Source organism: Martes martes (genome assembly GCF_963455335.1).
Source record: "Martes martes genome assembly, chromosome: 5".
NCBI classification, from domain to species: Eukaryota; Metazoa; Chordata; class Mammalia; order Carnivora; family Mustelidae; genus Martes; species Martes martes.
In genome coordinates this window covers 26,873,323-26,891,235 of record NC_137892.1, presented here as the reverse complement: position 1 = coordinate 26,891,235, position 17,913 = coordinate 26,873,323, and the positions used below count along the sequence as shown (strand labels likewise).

The 17,913-nt window shown below is 38.7% G+C and overlaps 1 protein-coding gene across 4 annotated transcripts in view; it reads right to left on the bottom strand.

Moving 5' to 3' along the window:
• The window catches only part of PRR16 (proline rich 16), a 191,029-nt gene that overhangs the window by 102,166 nt on the left and 70,950 nt on the right, over positions 1–17,913 (bottom strand). Inside the window, exon 1 of one of the 4 annotated variants that reach the window (XM_080804870.1) lies at positions 16,293–16,422. The exons of the other annotated variants lie outside the window; for them this stretch is intronic. The gene's annotated coding sequence lies outside the window, so the exon portion shown is untranslated. Of the gene's footprint in view, positions 1–16,292; positions 16,423–17,913 lie in introns of those variants that run through there. 4 annotated transcript variants of the gene reach the window in all.

The window sequence follows — 17,913 nt, the reverse complement described above, 5'->3', positions numbered from 1 at the left end:
TTTCAACTGAGGATTACTAACATAAGCCAATAAAAATGTTTGTGATAATTGGTATTGCAGTGTGCTGTAACCCGAAGATAACCAAAACCAAAATTACCAAAGTATCAAATGAAGCCTACATATTTTACTGATGTCATCATTGAGTAGACAAGTTGTATCTCATTCGTATAAAGTGAGCACTAGAGTTCCTTAAAGAGATTGTATAAAAACAACTGGAAGATACTAACATTTAGTATCACTTGTTAAAGGGATTTATATATGGGCTTTAAAAAAGCATCACAACCAAATTGTTTCCCAGAAGGATAAGACTAATCTTGACTTAAAATCATAGACAGACGAGAGCATATTCAAAGTTAAATATGGAACTAACATTAAAGCCTAGTGACAAGATATCTACTTTGTTTTAAATTTTCCTACATCAAAAACACAGAAGTGGAGTTAGTATCCTATTTGTAATCTGTCCAAAAGTCTGTTATCTTTCCATACTACATATCATTTTTATAAATAAAGAACTTACTTCCAAGTTATCATACCAATTTACATCTTACTGGTCTTCCAACCTTTAGGTGGAAAAAATATCTCAGGGCCATTATTCTATTTTGTGGAAGAATGGATTACTCATGTTACTTTATTTTCAGCTTTACTAATGTATAATTGACAAAATCGGAACATACTTAAGTGTACAACATGATGATTGGGTGTGGACACAATATAAAAACATTTCCACAATCCAGTTAATTAACATACAGATTATTTTAAACAATGATTTTAAACATTTCTGATTTTTAAATTGGAATTGCTTAAATGACTTTAAGTTAAAAAAATGCTGATATGATGAAATACCTCATTTCTAATGAAAAGCTCCCATACTTTGTAGTTGACCTCTAACCACCACCCATACCCTGATCCTTATGAACTTGAAATGTTTTCTAATATCAGCAGGCACCATGTAGAATGAGTTCCTGAATGATTCTTCTGAAGTACAAGTACAAGAATCCTAACTTTGAAAAACATGTTACCCATTTCAAAGGATGCTAAATAATTTCAAATTGTCATAATCTAGTTATCAAGATATGGTTTATATTTCTTCTAGTAAGTATTTAATGAATACAAATGTAATTACATATTACAATCCCTGTTGAAGAATGCCAAAGAAACCACAGGAATCATAATTATATATAATCAAACACTTGATTTTGCATAAGAAAATGAATATCCAGCACTGCCAGAGATTTGCCCCAAGTATTAGTTTTGGCACTGACTTTTTTTTTTTTGACACTAAAAGTACAGGCAACAGAAGTAAAAAGTGGAACCATACTAAAATGCTTCCTTAAGATTATTTATTTGAGGGAGAGAAAGCAAGAGAGAGAGAGAGCACGAGCAGAGGGAAGGGGGGGCAGAGGGAGAAAGGGACCCCCCGCTGAGTGGGGAGCCCAATGTGGGACTGCATCCCAGGACCCTGAGATCACAACTTGAGCCGAAGGCAGAAGCTTAACCAACTGAGCTAGCCAGGGGTCCCCAGACTAAAATGTTTCTGCATAGCAAAGAAGATATGAACAAAATATAAAAGCAATATATGCCATGAGTGAAAATATTTACAAAACCTATATCTAATAAGGGGCTAATATCAAAATATGAAAGGAACTTAAATAACCCAATAGCAAAAAAACTAATAAGTGGATTAGAAAATAGGCAGAATGCCTGATAAACAATTCTTCAAAAAGGATGCACAAAATGGCCAACAGATATATGAAAAGATATTCAACATGACTAATTATCAGAGAAAAGCAAATCAAAACCACAATGATCTATTACTTCACACTTACTGGGATGACTAGTATCAAAAAATCCAAAAATAGCAGGTGTTAGCAAGAATGCGGAAAAAAGGCAACTCTTGTTACTTGTTGGTCAGGATATAAATTGGTACAATGTTTTTATTTATTTATTTGACAGAGAAAGACACAGTGAGAGCGGGAATACAAGCAGAGGGAGTGGGAGAGGGGGAAACAGGTTTCCCGCTGAGCAGGGAGCCCGATGCAGGGCTCGAACCCAGGACCCTGCGATCATGACCTGAGCCGAAGGCAGATGCTTAATTACTGAGCACCTAGGAATCCCTAAATTTGTATAATGGATGGAAAACAGTAACGTGATTCCTCAGAAAAGCAAAAATAGAACTGCCATTTGATTGAGCAACCCCATTTCTGGGTATACTGAAAGGAAGTAAAACCAGTATCTTGAACAGGTATTCGCAACTGCCATGTTCACTGTGGCCTTATTTAGAGTAGCCAAAATATGTAAACACAGTAAGTACCCATCAACAATTGAATGGATAAAGAAAATATGATAGATAGATATAAACATATATATATTTATATACATACACACAGCCAAGGAAATATTAGCCTTTAAAAGAAAGGAAATCCTGGGGCTCCTGAGTGGCTCAGTCAGTTAAGTGTCTGTCTTCAGCTCAGGTCATGACCTCTGGGTCCTGGGAGCCAGCCTGACTTGTCAAATTGTCCGGTTCCCAGCTCAGCAGGGAGTCTGCTTCTCCCTCTTCTCCTCTCCCTCTGCCTCCCCTCCCCCCAGCTCTTACACATACTTTCTCTCCCAAATAAATACATAAAATCTTAAAAAATAAATAAATAAAATAAAAGGAAGGAAATCCTGCCAGTTGCACAAACACAGTTGAACCTGGAGCACATTACACTAAGTAAAATAAACCAGGCAAAGTCAGACAATTACTACATAATCTCAATTACATATAGATTAAAAAAAAGGGGGAGGGAGGAAAAAAAAAAGAGAGTAGAAGGGTGTTTAACAGGGACTGGGGGCTCAAAAAAAGGCAGATGTTGGTCAGATGGTATAAATTTCTAGTTATATTACAAAGAGTTTCTAGGGGCCCCTGGGGGCTCAGTTGGTTAAGCGACTGCCTTCGGCTCAGGTCATGATCCCAGAGTCCCGGGATCGAGTCCCACATCGGGCTCCCAGCTCCATGGGGAGTCTGCTTCTCCCTCTGACCTTCTCCCCTCTCATGTTTTCTCTCACTCTCTCTCTCAAATAAATAAATAAAATCTTAAATTAAATAAATAGATAGATAGATAGATAGGGAGATAGATTGATTCTAGAGACCAAAAGTGGAGTATCAGGACTATAGTTAATAAAAATGTCCTGTACACTAACCATTTGCTGACATGGATCTTAAGTGTTCTCACCACACATACACAAAGGGGTAACTAATGAGATGATGGATATGTAAATCTCTGTAACCATGGTAATCATTTCACAATGTGTGTACGAATCAAAACGGCACATTGTACACCTTAAATATATGCATTTTTACTAGTCAGTCACACCTCAATGAAGCAAGTGGGAGAAAAACGTACCAGATGGCAGAGTCATTTATTTGCAGCCAGGTGTCCTGAAACCCAGTCCTTGTTTCTTTTCATCATATCAGGGTAACAGTAATGATAATGTAAAGTAATTTGCAAAAAAAAAAAAAAAAGAAAAGAAAAGGAAAAAAAAGGAGAGACACAATAAAATCAAATGTCACGTAAGTATAACAAAATAGTATAAGGAGGAATTGGGAAGTACATATGTAATTTGTATATATATATAATCCAGAACCACACTGACTCTAGGTGAGCTGTTTACTCAGTCTTCTCTTTGGCCTTCAAAACATATGCTTTTTTATATGCAATAGGAGGAGACATGAAAATGGAAAATAAGACACATTTCTATGCTATGCCATTTAAAATGGAATTCCATTTAGAAGACTCTGAGTCACACAATGGTATTGGTGAAAAGTTTGGTGATTCTATTCAAAGAATACGACTTAGCTGACATACAGTTCCTGCCCGTGGAAGCAAGAGCTCACGATTTAAAAAAGGAAAATCAATTTTCTAGATGGAAACACAATTGTGACAATGGTCAGAATTACATTTCAGAAGCTAAAATTTTGCCATCCCACATAGGAAAGAAAGTGACTGAGAAATTCAAACTGATAAAACCTTAAAAGGTTATCTGCCAGATTACAACTATGATTTGAGAAATCCAGGAAGTTATTCATTTTATAGATAAAATGTTAGGAACATTTGTGGGCTGAAGATTCACGTCTCCATCAAATTCATATATTGAAGCCTTAACTCCCAGTGTGACGATATTTGGAGTGGAACCTTTGGGAAGTAATTGGGTTTAGATGACCCCTTACTAAAATCAAGCTATGACACAGAGGAAGTAGCATCTAACTGACCATTTGTAATGCCACCGAACTTTAAACAAGTGTGATGAGATTGGTTCTTAGGACATATTCGCTATATTTTGGTTATCACTGTCTTTCTAATGGCTTCAGATCATGGTTTAACAGTAAGTCTACGTAGAATTTTGTAAGAGTAAAAAATCTATGTATGCACCTCATGTGATATCTTATTTTTTTGCTAAAGAGAAAAAAATGATTGGCCCCTTGGGAATCTGTTATCTTCCTCACGCTTCGTGGCCACTGAAGACGTTGCAGGAAAAGCACGAAACAAGGCAGAAGAACTAAACTATACTTTTAGGTACATTAAATAAACAAATTTGTCTTGGACCAACCAGCTGAAATCTCTGCACTATCTACAAAGGGAGAGTAATCATCTGAGGTCAGAGTCACCTGGTCCATTCCCTGCAATGTGGGAGCCCCGAGGGCTGGACATGTTTAATCAAGACAAGGAAGATGATGAGTTGAAGACGCAGGCTCACAACATAGATTTCCTTATCTGAATTCTAATTTGGCATTCACCGTCAACACGCAGTGGCAGGCTTTAAAAAATCAATGAGAAATTTGTGCTAAAGAACTTCTTAAGGCATGGCATGCAATGAAAATGAAAGCTAAGGTTACAACGATAATTTCTTCAAGAGTCTTCTGCAAAATTTACATTACCCTAAGATTCAATCTGTCTACTCTGAGAAAGTTGCAGAAGAAATCTGCACATGGATTATTTCTACGAGGATGGCCCAAGATCAAGAAACATGGCTTAGTTTTTGCATAAAAAGATACTAGTTTCTGAATGACAAGAATTTCCTAAAATTATTTCTAACTAAAAAAACCCTAAACCACCAATTTTGCAGAACAAGCCATTGCTAGCTATACCAAATCCACATGCAAGTGGAAAACAGATTTCTTATTTGTAAGTTCATCTTAAGTGATATAAATGGCATGGATTCTGAGTGGTAAAAAGATAAATTCTGTGGTTAAGTACATGCCTTACGATTTCCAGTTCACTTCAGCCATATTACAAATGTCAACACCACCGCCCAAAATAATAGATATGTCTATTGTCTTGGTTCTCTTTATAATTCTTTGGTATTTTACAGGTCATATTAATGTTACGCCCAGCAACGAGCAATAAGAAAGAATAAAGCATCCAGTTCCCCATGCAGTCACTTGAAGGAATATAATGACACTAAGAAAAGAAGTGTTTACCATTAGTCCCCACTGACATCTTTAGTCACATAACAACAGAAGCTACTGGAAGCTTGTAAAAGACATAAACTGAATTTCTAATCAGTATAAACTTCAGAGGCTCATGAGGTCTTACTGAAATAGTCTACCTCTTGCCTTATAGTCTGCTGTTACTATGAAAGCCACATGTCACTTGGAGTCCCCAAATGCCATAGGTAATTACGAATCAGGATCTAAGAGGATGCCTGAGACCTACTTTTATTTACAGCTCCATCAGCAAGAAAGTTCTCCTTTGGTTCTACATGAGTAAGTAAATCTAACAGATACTCTCGATATCCTGCACTGAACCCCTGTTGGAAACAGCCATTCCTCTGATCAAATACATTTGAATATTTATTATGTATATAAGGCGCGAGGCTAGCACAAGAGAACCTGTTCAACCAAGTCAGACCTTCGCTCTGGTGAGCCAAGCAGCCCTTCCCGGATGGCTAATGCCTTTCCATATACTCCTTCATGGATATTAATTCCCCATCAACAACAATTTCTCTTGTCTATTTATCATATCCTACATTTACGTGAATGCACAGGTTTTACTTGTTGACCACGTAAACCTAAAGCAAAATCAAACAACCAGTCAACAGGCACACAGTTTAGTGAGTCAAGGACCCAACACTTTAACCCAAGATCATTGGACAGTCATGCGTTCATTCAGCTTCCTTTTGGAAAGAGGAAACAGTCTGGACGGCTGGTAAAGAACAATGAAGATACTGAAACAATCAGGGCATCTGCCAAGTTCTGTCCTTCCCCTCTTGAGGTTACATTGCATAAAAAATACAGGGGGCTCTTGAACAATGGGGTAGTTAGTGGTGCCAGCCTCATGTAGCCAAAAATATTCATATTAGTTTTGACATCCCCAAAACCTAAGTACTAACAGCCTATTGTTGACAAGGAGCCTTCCCAGCAAAATAAACAGCTGGCTAACACACATTTTGTATGTTATATGTACTCTATACTTACAATAAAGTAAGCCAGGGCGCCTGGGTGGCTCAGTGGGTTAAAGCCTCTGCCTTCGGCTCAGGTCGTGATCTCAGGGTCCTGGGATCGAGCCCCACATTGGGCTCTCTGCTCAACAGGGAGCCTGCTTCCCTTCCTCTCTCTCTGCCTGCTTCTCTGCCTACTTGTGAACCTCTCTCTTTATCAAATAATAAATAAAATCCTAAAAAAATAAGTAAATAAAGATAGGTAAATTAAAAAAACAACCAAAAAAAAAAAAACCCCAAACACTGCCTAGTTCAAACTGGTGTTTTTCAAGGTCAGCTGTAAATTAACCACAACGAAGAAAAGAAATGAGGGTCATGAAGAATTAGGACAAATAATGGAGGAATACCTCTGATCAAGATATTGTGCTGGGTATGTACACAAGTATTAAATCAATTAACTCCCTTATATTGTTCCTATCTCCATACATGGAGGAATTACCCTCTCAAGAGATGGACCAGGGTGTAAATCTAGGCCTGTGAGACTCAAACATGATGCATTTTCAAATAGCTGTGTCTGCTGTATACAGTGAGGTACGTCCGTGCCTTCTGGTTGACCCATCAACACAAGGGATGTGGGAGCACTTCTGCCTCTCGTCAGAGTGGAAGGGAAAACGTAAGTGCTTTCTAAAATTTCCTTATTTCATCCTCATTCCCCACCAAACCCAGAACCTTCCTGTAGTGTGTACCTGCAAAAATAATCAAACCCACCCTTTGACATTTACTTTTTCATCTTCGTAGTTTTTCTTTCCCATTGTCAGGGTGGCCAAATCATGTCATTCTACCCAACCTCTTTGAAAATCTAAGAGGTATGCAATTCAAAACTAATGACCAACTCTATTATATCTCGAGAAATTCTAGAATGTCTTGAGCTTCATGTCTGGAGTTGGTATTAAGCAGGAAAAGAAGACTGTGCTCTTGATCCTCTTCCGGCGATGATGACACACAGGTCCGGGGAATAGCCTGGGCATACCTCGTTTTCTGGGAAGCATTTTTAGGAACTGCATTCCCTCTCCATTCTCCCCAGCACAGGCATGCTTCCTCACATCAGCTGGTTTACTTGGACTCATTTGGAAGTTCCTTCTCACAGGAAAGTCTGCTCTTATTCTCCTGACCTTTGCCAAATCCCCCTGATCATCATCCTTTTCAGGGCCAATGACTGCTGCTTTATATTCATTTTTATGAGCGATCGCATAATTCTAGTCCTAGGGGAGGGATAGAAACTACAGGAGGATAAGGATTTATCTGTTTGCATTTAATTCTGTCTCCCCAAATGCCTAGCAATGTTCCTATGCATAGTAGGTGCTCCATAAGTATTTTTAATTGATTAATTTGCAAATTGATCACCTAGGGTTAAGGCCAGACAAACACCTAGCTGCTGAACACAATAAAGTCTACCAGATTTGAAACTTAGTTAATTGGTGTATATTGATGTATATTGATGGCCAATATCCTATCCCCAGCTATGTTAGCCATGATCTGCCTTGGCTGCTGAGTCCTTACTGATATGTCATTTTTCTCAACACCTAGAATACAAAGGTATATTTTAAAGAATCAGTAAGTACATATTCAGAATCTTCCAACACATGAGATGCTAGAGAAGTATAAAGAAATACAGATCACGCTTCCTCCTCTCAAAAAATTCATCATGGGGGCGCCTGGGTGGCTCAGTGGGTTAAGCCTCTGCCTTTGGCTCAGGTCATGATCCCAGCGTCCTGGGATCAAGCCCCATGTCAGGCTCTCTGCTCAGCAGGGAGCCTGCTTCCCCGCCTCCGCCACTCTCTCTCTGCCTGCCTCTCTGCCTACTTGTGATCTCTGTCTGTCAAGTAAATAAATAAAATCTTCAAAAAAAAAATCGTCATGTAGTTGACTGACTAATGTGTGGAAAGAAATCTTGGGAAGTGGGAGAGTTGCAACGTTAACGCAAGGGTAATGAAGAGGGAGGTCACTGAAGGCCAGCAGCAGGCCTCAGGGTGAACTAGGGGCTAGAGTCCAATGCTCAGCCCGAAATACACAGGAGGGAGATGAAGAGGAGGTGCTCTCAGGGAGAACACTACCTATTCTGAAGGAAGGGAAGGAAGCCTGCTTGACTCCTTCAGAGGATGAAGAAGTAGTGACCGTATTTCCATTAAGTAGGGAGATGAGGGAATAAAGAAGCCTGAAACTTCAGGTGATGGGGAGACCACAACGAGCCACTTCCAATTCTTTTTATTTTTTATTTTATTTTTGTGTTATTATGTTCAATTAGCCAGCATATAATTCTTAAGAGTGGAAAGACATGCTGGAAGAATTTCTATTTTAGGAAGATTTTTATAACAAGTTTATTTTTCAAGGAACAAAAGTAGAAAAACGTGCAAATGTAGGCAATTGGAGGTTGAGGAAAGGAGTCAATACACTCTTCTAGAATGGTAACATATGTGTATACAGGTGTACATGCGTGCGTGGGCATGCACACGCATGTGTGTGTCTGTGTGGAGTGAGGGCTTAGTTTTTTTGTTGTTCTTTTTTTTAACATCCAGGCTCCATGTTCTCGGCACTCAGATATCAGCACATTTAAACTCGGTTCAGTGCACTGAAATCTAATTTGTGGAACCTCACCAAAAGTGGAGAGCATGGCAGTCGTGCAGCTGTTTCTATCGCTGTCTGGGTCCTAATTCTTTAGTCACCTCTTGGCCAATGGCAAGTCAGATGTCACTGCAGTGTGATATTACATCAGTCCATGGAAAGATAACATGTGTCAAGCCCTCGCTTGTTCCCAGCTCTACCGATAAAAGATAATTCCAGGACAACCGCAAAAGAAAAAGCAGAAGGCTTGAAGGTCAATTATAACATTTGACCCTTTAAATTGAAGTTGCTCTGTCAACCAGCCAGAGAACAGATGGTCTGAAATGACTGACCTGTTATTTTTCTATAGACCTCACAATTTTTCTTTAAAACAACTCTGATTCAACTCAAGCAATACATTCTCCTTTGACCAGCAATGAAAAATGCACACTACTTTATTTTCTCATTGTCACCAACTGTTTTAAAGACTGTTTTTCCCTGTTTATTATTAACTGTTTAAACTTCCAAGCCCCTTTCACTGAATTTGCTTAAAAAAGCTGTAACTGAGGGATGAGTAACCTTTAAAGAGAAAATTGTAAAAGAGATGAACTTAATAGAATCAAGAGAAGGGGTGCCTGGATGGCTCAGTGGGTTAAGCCTCTGCCTTTGGCTCAGGTCATGATCTCAGGGTCCTGGGATCAAGCCCCGCATCGGGCTCTCTGCTCAGCAGGGAGCCTGCTTCTCCCTCTCTCTCTCTGTCTGTCTCTCTGCCTACCTGTGATCTCTGTCTGTCAAATAAATAAATAAAATCTTTAAAAAAAAGAGAATCAAGACAAAACACTCATGTATCTATACCTATAAAATAATGGGCTACACATAACTCAGGTGAGCATTGTTGAACACTAAGAACGTTAATGTATTTACAGTTGGTCACTTAGAAAGAGGGGCAGTTTAAGGAACAAAGTGAATAGGAACATCAACCATGTATATCTACCTGCAACATCTGAAAACAGGATCACACAATCCTCATTTCCTTTTCTGAAATCAAGATTCACAACTTGAAAAATGCCCTTTGCCTTCCTCAGTATCTCCTTAGACTAATCATCATCATTACCAGCACATAGGAGTTGAGGAGAGCCAACCTAAATCAACAATCCATTATATGCATTCATCAAAAGTGCTGTTGTTTTTATTCTCATTAGCCTGTATTGTTTTTTCCATATTACCGAAGTAAGGTTCTATGAAAAGTAAAAGAAATAAATTTAAAATTTAAAATTTAAAAAAACAAAATTTCTGGAGCACCTGGGTGGCTCAGTAAGTTGAGAGTCTGAAGCTTGGTTTTGACTTAGGTCAGGATCTCACAGTTGTGGGATCTAGCCCTGGGTCGTGCTCTCCGCTCAGCCTGGAGTCAGTTTCAGATTCTCAATCTCTCTCTCTACCTCAAATAAATAAATAAATAAAATATTTAAAAAAAAAGAAATAAAATTTACTATCTATTGCTTGTGTATGTGCGTGCTTTTGTAAAAATTGGTAGATATGCTCACAGTGCCTTTTAATGGATTCTTTTAAAGAAACAGAATAAATTATTATATCCATTTAGAGACGCAGATCCACTTGTCCTTTTTTGAATGTTTGCAAGTCTCACAGCATGAAGGGAATAATTACTTGTAGAATTTTTTTTTTTTACTTGTAGAATTTTTAAAAATAATTTCAGATAGGCAGGCACTTCGCTTGTGACGTACATTCTCCTCTTTAAAATCCTATGCCAGGTAACAAAAATTAAATTTTGTTTTTATTCATTATGTTCTTGTAGATAATGCCAAAAGATAATTAATATTATAAAAAATGAAAACTGCATCCTAATGAGGATGATTTGCCTTCCCAAGAAACACAGGTCCAAGAATATCAGTTGAAGATTTACAGAAGAGTCACAAGCTCTTTATTTTTCTTCTAAGGACAGACCAATGGAGCCTCTGAGTTTAGACAGAATCAGCCACCCAGACTAGGTGGTCACAGTGAAGAGGATGGGGTGAGCTATCCTGTTTACTGCCTCACCTGGTAACTAAGATTATTTCCTAAGAATTTCCATATTGTCCCCACCTTTATTTTTTCCTTTATATTTTCCCAGGAATGAAAAAACGCCCAAGGATCTGTGAGTTTTTTGCCAGTCTTGGAAAATGATAATGGTGTGAGCTCCTTAGACACTGCCAGGCCTCTGCTTTGGGAGGATTTGATGATAGGATCACCCCCAAGGCTCTTGAGAGCACCAAATCCTAACCACTAGACTACCAGGGAGCTCAAGGCTCTTGAGAAGAGAGCAGAAATCTCAAGCCAAATGCTTAGTCACCTCCCCTCTCCTCCCGTGGACTTTCAGTTCAGTAGATCAGGCAGTGACAGTTGGCTAATCATAGCATCTGTTTCCTTAAGTTAAATATTGATGTGTAGGGATGACTCTAAAGTATTTAACAATCAGTAGGTCATACTAACTAGCCAGAAGGAGCAGGGACCTGAGCCCGGGGACAGCCCTCCTCTGGTTGCTACCATGCCAATAATCATCTTCTAGTTTCTGAATCATGGAGAACTGATGGATGCACTGGGGGGAACTCTAGGTGGTATGTGGGGTGAGACCAGGGCGCCTAGGTCCGATCCATAACTATATTCCAACCTACACAAAAATATTTTAGGATTTCCACAATCCAACCTGCATATGTTTGCGATTGTGTACTCCTGAAATTAGCCATATTTAGATGCCTGAGCTTCTCCTCTACATTCCAGGGAGTGCAGAAACTTAATTTTTGGCAGGCTTGCAAGTAAATCTTTTTTAGTTAAATATGGAGGCAATGTAACACGGCAGTTAGGAACAGGGGCTGTACCACTGACTGTACAACACTGTTACTAACTCCAGCCTCCTCGATTCATAAAATGGAAATGATAAGAATACTCCTAGGAGCACTCTGAGAATTGATGAAATGATTTATAAAAAGCACTTTGCATGGCAGGTGCTCAATAAATGCTGGTATATGTCTACTTCGATAGTAGAACATATCTTTGTCTAACTACACTGTCACGATTGGTAGGAAATAGAGCCTCCAGTCTATTTTAAGTTACCTAAAAAGAAATTGGCATGAATATATCTTCCTTTTCAAGCTGTTGGGGGAATGATGTATGCCTTCAGATTAAGTTTGGGCATTGAAGAACAAATGTATTTTTGTAAGGGCTAAATTTAAAAAAGGTCAAAAAAAAAGTGGTACCCGGTATCTTTTCCTTTTATTTTTAATGAGAGAAATTATTTATTAGGAGCAGTGAGATAGGGTGGTGATGTTCCATGATTCACTGACAAAATAAATGGTTTCAGGATATTTCTCCACAGACATGAATAAAAACTTAAATATATCATGCAGCATTTTTAAAAGGGATTTCATGGGGGAAGCACTATAATGACATCTTATTTTTATAAGGAAGTTTAATAATTTTTTGCCAATATTTTCTCTTAAAAATAAGACCCAATGGCTTGAAGGATAAAGAAGCACATGGTAATATTTTTTAGCCTCCTTTAGGACATCATGAAGGTCACTGCCATATACCAGTTGTCTATTATAAAATTATGAGATGTTAGAGCCAAAAGAAATGTTCTCAATGAGCTTGACGGTAAGTGGGGAACATTGTTTAATTCCAAATAAAATGTCTAATAATAATATTCTTCTCAAGGAGAGAGTCCAGCGTATAAAAACACCTATAAGGATTATCATCAACAACTTGTAATTTTCATTAGAACATTTTAAATTTTCATTTAAAATAGATTTTTATTCACCATGAAACAAAACATTTAGAAGAGCCAAGGATGCTTGTGGACACAGCTATGTGCATATGAGTAAGCATGAAGGCAGGCCATCTGTAGGCAATTAAAAGGAAGAAAATTATCTCTTTTACCAAAAAAAGTTGTGATGTTCAAATTTAAGTTTCCTAAATAGCCTATCTCTGCCCCTTTTCTCCAATCTTCTCTGCTTAGCCTGTCTTAGGGGCACTATTATTTCCTGCTCTACTGATCATTTGAGACAGAGAAATCCCACATTCTCAATAGGCAACACATTTTTCACGTTGGTTATGGAATGTTCCTAAAGATATCAAGTTGAGGAAATCATGTCTGAGATACTTCGGATCTCAGAGATCTAGGTGGAAAAAAATCACATGTAGGAAATAGTACTGCTATCCAAACTTTTCAGACAAGGAAGTCAGTCCACTGATGGGTCGTGACAATGAGTTAATTGTATTGGGACTGCTCTTTTCATGAAATGAAATATAAAATTACAGAACAGAATAGAAAACATGCTATACAGAGTAAAACAGAAAACACAATTGTATCATATATATTAATTAAATTTTGTTTCAGTTTCATATATACACATACATGCAGATATCACACACATACGTGTGTACTATGTTGTGATGAAAAAGGCACTTCTTGGGGCGCCTGGGTGGCTCAGTCGTTGAGCGTCTGCCTTTGGCTCAAGTCGTGATCCCAGGGTCCTGGGATCAAGCCCCACATTGGGCTCCCTGCTCAGTGGGGAATCTGCTTCTCTCTCTCCCACTCCCCCTGCTTGTATCCCCTCTCTCACTGTGCATCTGTCAAATAAATAAGTAAAATCTTAAAAAAAAAAAAAGAAAAGAAAAAAGAAAAGAAAAAGGCATTTATTTCTTACTGCTGCAATGGGCCAAAGTGTTTGAAAGCCAATGAAATGGAACAGAAATCACAAACTGGTAAGTATCAGTCAACTAAATATTTAATTTAGTTCACAGAGTGGTTTCCTGGACATTGGATCCATTGCTAATATTTAGAGATTGCAAGAGTTCACGTAAAAAGCTGTTTGTGTAAGTTCCTTTGAAAGATCAGAAGATCTAATGTCCCTTTGGGACACAGTCCCTGGAGCTGAGACTTCACTGCATCACTAGAAAGGACATGGGCTGTCCACGTCATCAAGGTTCCTCATTCCTCCTCTGGCTCTGTACTTGCCAGACAACTTCAGGCATTTGAACTTGACACCACTGGTCTACATTTGTGCTCTGACAATGATCACAGAGGTTCGGGGACTGTTAAAGTTTGACCTGGATCCTCCCATGGCCTGACAGACACTGGGTCTAGACTGAATCTGATCATGAAAGAAATAATTAGAAAATTATCCATCTGGATATGTGCCTTAGAGGTCTTTACTGTAAATGTTTCATTTCACAGATGAGAAAACCGAGACCCAAAGAGAACAAGTATAATGCCAAATGTCCCAGCGTTAAGAGCTCCACAATCTAAGTTTTCACTTTTCTCTGGATGCTCCTTCGTGGGTCCCATACTTATGTGATGTGTAAATGATCTACAGATAATGTAGATGTTGGTAGAAATAAAGTACTGGAAATCAACATTCTATTCATACCATATTTTGTTCACATCCATTCCCTTATTTACCTACAGTATCCAAGTGTGTATCAGTTGAAGAAATGTAACAGGTGTGGGTCAATGACTGTATAGCATACATTCTAAAATACAAATGACCCAGGTTAATTCCTCAATTTTGGCAAATATATCATGGTGATGAAAGATGTTAACATGGGGGGGAAGTTAGGTGAAGGGTTATGGAACTCTCTGCGCAGTATTTGCAACTTCTTTGTAAATCTAAAATGACTTCTAAAATAAAAGTTCTGTTTAAAAATATTGAGAAACCATGAATAAAGATGTTATGAGAATGCCATATTCCTTAGCAGTAAACACAGAAAAGGATAAATTTATCTTGAAGAAAACATGCCTTTGTCAGAAAAACAAAAAACAAAAAACAAAAAACAACTACTCCAGCGTAACTGTCACCACTTAAAACCTTGCACCAGGCTGGCCCGAGCCTTCTAACAAGGTCATGGCTCTAAACAGGCCCAAATGTTACTCCCACCTTGAACTACAGTGCCCACCTTAAGACATATAATACACACAAAAAATGGTTTTAACTGATAAAGAGGTGTGCTTTTCAGACATTCTCTGTAACACCCTAGAGAGAAGAAATACCAGATTTTTTTAAAAAAAGATTTTATTTATTTATTTGACAGAGATCACAAGTAGGCAGAGAGGCAGGCGGGGGGGCGGGGGGAAGCAGGCTCCCTGCTGAGCAGAGAGCCGGATGCGGGGCTCGATCCCAGGACCCTGGGATCATGACCTGAGCCGAAGGCAGAGGCTTTAACCCATGGAGCCACCCAGGTGCCCCTAGATTTGGTTTTAATGGCATAGACCTGAGAAGACGTATTGCTTATTTTTATTCTTTGGCTTTAATGAATACTTAAGAGTATAATTTTTCAAAAAAAAAAAAAAAAAGAACGAAGGGGTAGGGGGAGGTTTGCCAATGGATTCAAGGAATGTTCAGGAGAACAGGAAGAGGCAGGGACATCCTGGGGGAAATGCCTTTAAAGTTGAACAATGTCCACCTTCCAAAATAGCCCACCCGGCCCTCAAATTTGTGTGACCCCATTTATCTTGGAAGGAACTCTCCCATGTCTGGATCAATTATTACCAAAGATAGATGTTTATTACCAAAAAAAAAAAAAAATGATGGGGTCATGAGGGTATCTCAGCACTTGAACCTGAGAATGCCCTTAAGGAGATGCCTCAAAGCCCCGTATCTGCTGTGGCAGAAGGTACTGTGGAATTGCTTGCCGTCAGTTCTTAGGAGAAGAATGCAGTCTAGTGTGCAGTTGTCTACACTGTTCAACAAAATCCTATGCACAGGATGAGCAATGATGCAGAGGGGAAAGGAGAGGAAAATTTCCAGGCTTTAAAAAAAAAAAAAAAAAAAAAAAGGTTACCTATCGCTACATCTGTGTCTAAACCAAGCTACTATTGCCCTGTCTCAAATACTAAAGCAGCCCACTGTAAGACCTCAAAAGACACCCTCTATATATTAATAAATAAATGTATAGTTATATCACATTCTATTTGCATTTGTCTGGATGACAGGACACATGCCTATGTTTATGGCTCTGTAGCACATGCCTACACAGAAGGAATGTCCCATCTGGCTGGGAGACAATGTAGCACTGATAACACAATGAATAACTTAGAGGTATATTATGAGAAATGTTACAAAGGGATAGTGGTACAGGGTAGTGACAAGGAGCAAACAAGGCGTGTTAATTTATCCTGGGGTCTGCAAATGACTGAATTTCATTAATTGAGTTCTGAAGGACAGAGAAGAGTTAATGAGGGAATACCAAAGCAGAGGGGAAGGAGAAGGGAGTCCAAGTACCTTGTCCAAGAAGGGATTCCAAGTCCAAGTCCCCACGTCCAAGCAGTACGTCCAAGGTCCAAGGCAAGAAGGGGCATGACAATTTCAAGGGGCAGAAAACAGGCTCCCATGACCAGAACACTGGCTGTCCGGGGGCACAAGGGGCACAGTGAACCTGGACAAAGACATGGGCCAGGTCACAGAGGTCCAACAGGACTGACACCGAAATCCAACTGTGATCCTCAGAGACCTGAATTTTCTGGAAAAGGCAAGCCCAACTCTGTAAAGTGTGTTAAGAAGCAAAGTGACAGGCATGGGTGGGTGGCTCAGCTGGTTAAGCATCTGCCTTCAGCTCAAGTCATGATCCCAGGATGCTGGGATCAAGTCCCACATAGGGCTCCCTGCTCAGTGGGGAGTCTGCTTCTCCCTCTCCTCCCTACTAGTGCTTTTTGTCTCTTTTTCTCAAATAAATAAACATAATCTTAAAAAAAAAAAATTCCTGTCTTGGCCTAAAGAGAAGTCTTCAAAGAAGCAAAAAATACAGTGGGTGAATATTCTTGGCTCATTCAAGAAAACGACACTTTAATTAATGTCTTCTCTGCCCAGGAAACCATCACAATATGAAACCCTGTTAGGTTCACCAAAATGGAAACTGGTTTCAAAAAACAAAAAAAAACAAAAAACAAACAAACAAAAAAAACCACAGCCAGCTATACACAGTTATGAGTGTCTGTCCAAGTAGCCACTTTTGGAGGGACAGGCATTCCTGTCCCTTTGGTTGATCCCATATCAACCAAAGAGATATTTCAAAACAACAAAGAGCTCTGAAAGTGACCCAGTCAACTCTCTCACTACTACATGTTAGCCACTCATCAAAAAAGAAAAAAGAAAGAAAAAGAAAGAAAGAAAGAAAAGAAAGAAAGAAAGAAACTCTCAAATATGTAAATTTTTTTCATAATAATTTTTGGAAGAAATAGCGAAAATAAAATACTCTAGAGAATTCATCTGCCTGAAGCTGATATATTAATTGTTGTTAAAAAAAATTAACCACCCAATTACATTATAGTGAACTGATCATTTCAATGCTCAATGAATGATACAAGAATCTCAGGTCTTACAATGCTCTTTTTGCCCTCAAATAGTAGCTAAAGTTTTGTCAGAGAAAACAGAAGTCTTAGATGGTTATTCACAAAGCAAAGTCTAAATTGAAATCACTTTGAATAACAGGTGGTCATTGTTTCTTGTTTCTTGGTTCTTTTGTTATTATTATAATCTTAATTAAATATTTGGCTGGATGTAGAATATGTTGAAAGGGCCAGAAAAAAGAAGATACTATGTAAAAACACATGGAGTGGCTTTGTTTTACCAAAATCATGATTTTTTGAAACCTTTCTTCCTTCAATAGGAAATATTCATGAGAACCTGCAACGTTCTTCTCTTCATGTTGTAGAAAGAGCCTAGAAGCTGCCTGCCAGAAATTGCACAAAATATTAGAAACCATACTGAGCTGGTCTTTCCTGTTTTCTCGGGAGCCCAGGTACAGGGGGAAAAAAAGCCTCTCCTGCCCTTGGGGTCAACTGCTCCTGATTTAGTCATTTTCTTTCACACCAGTTTTCTTTCTCTCTATTTCACTTCACCCACT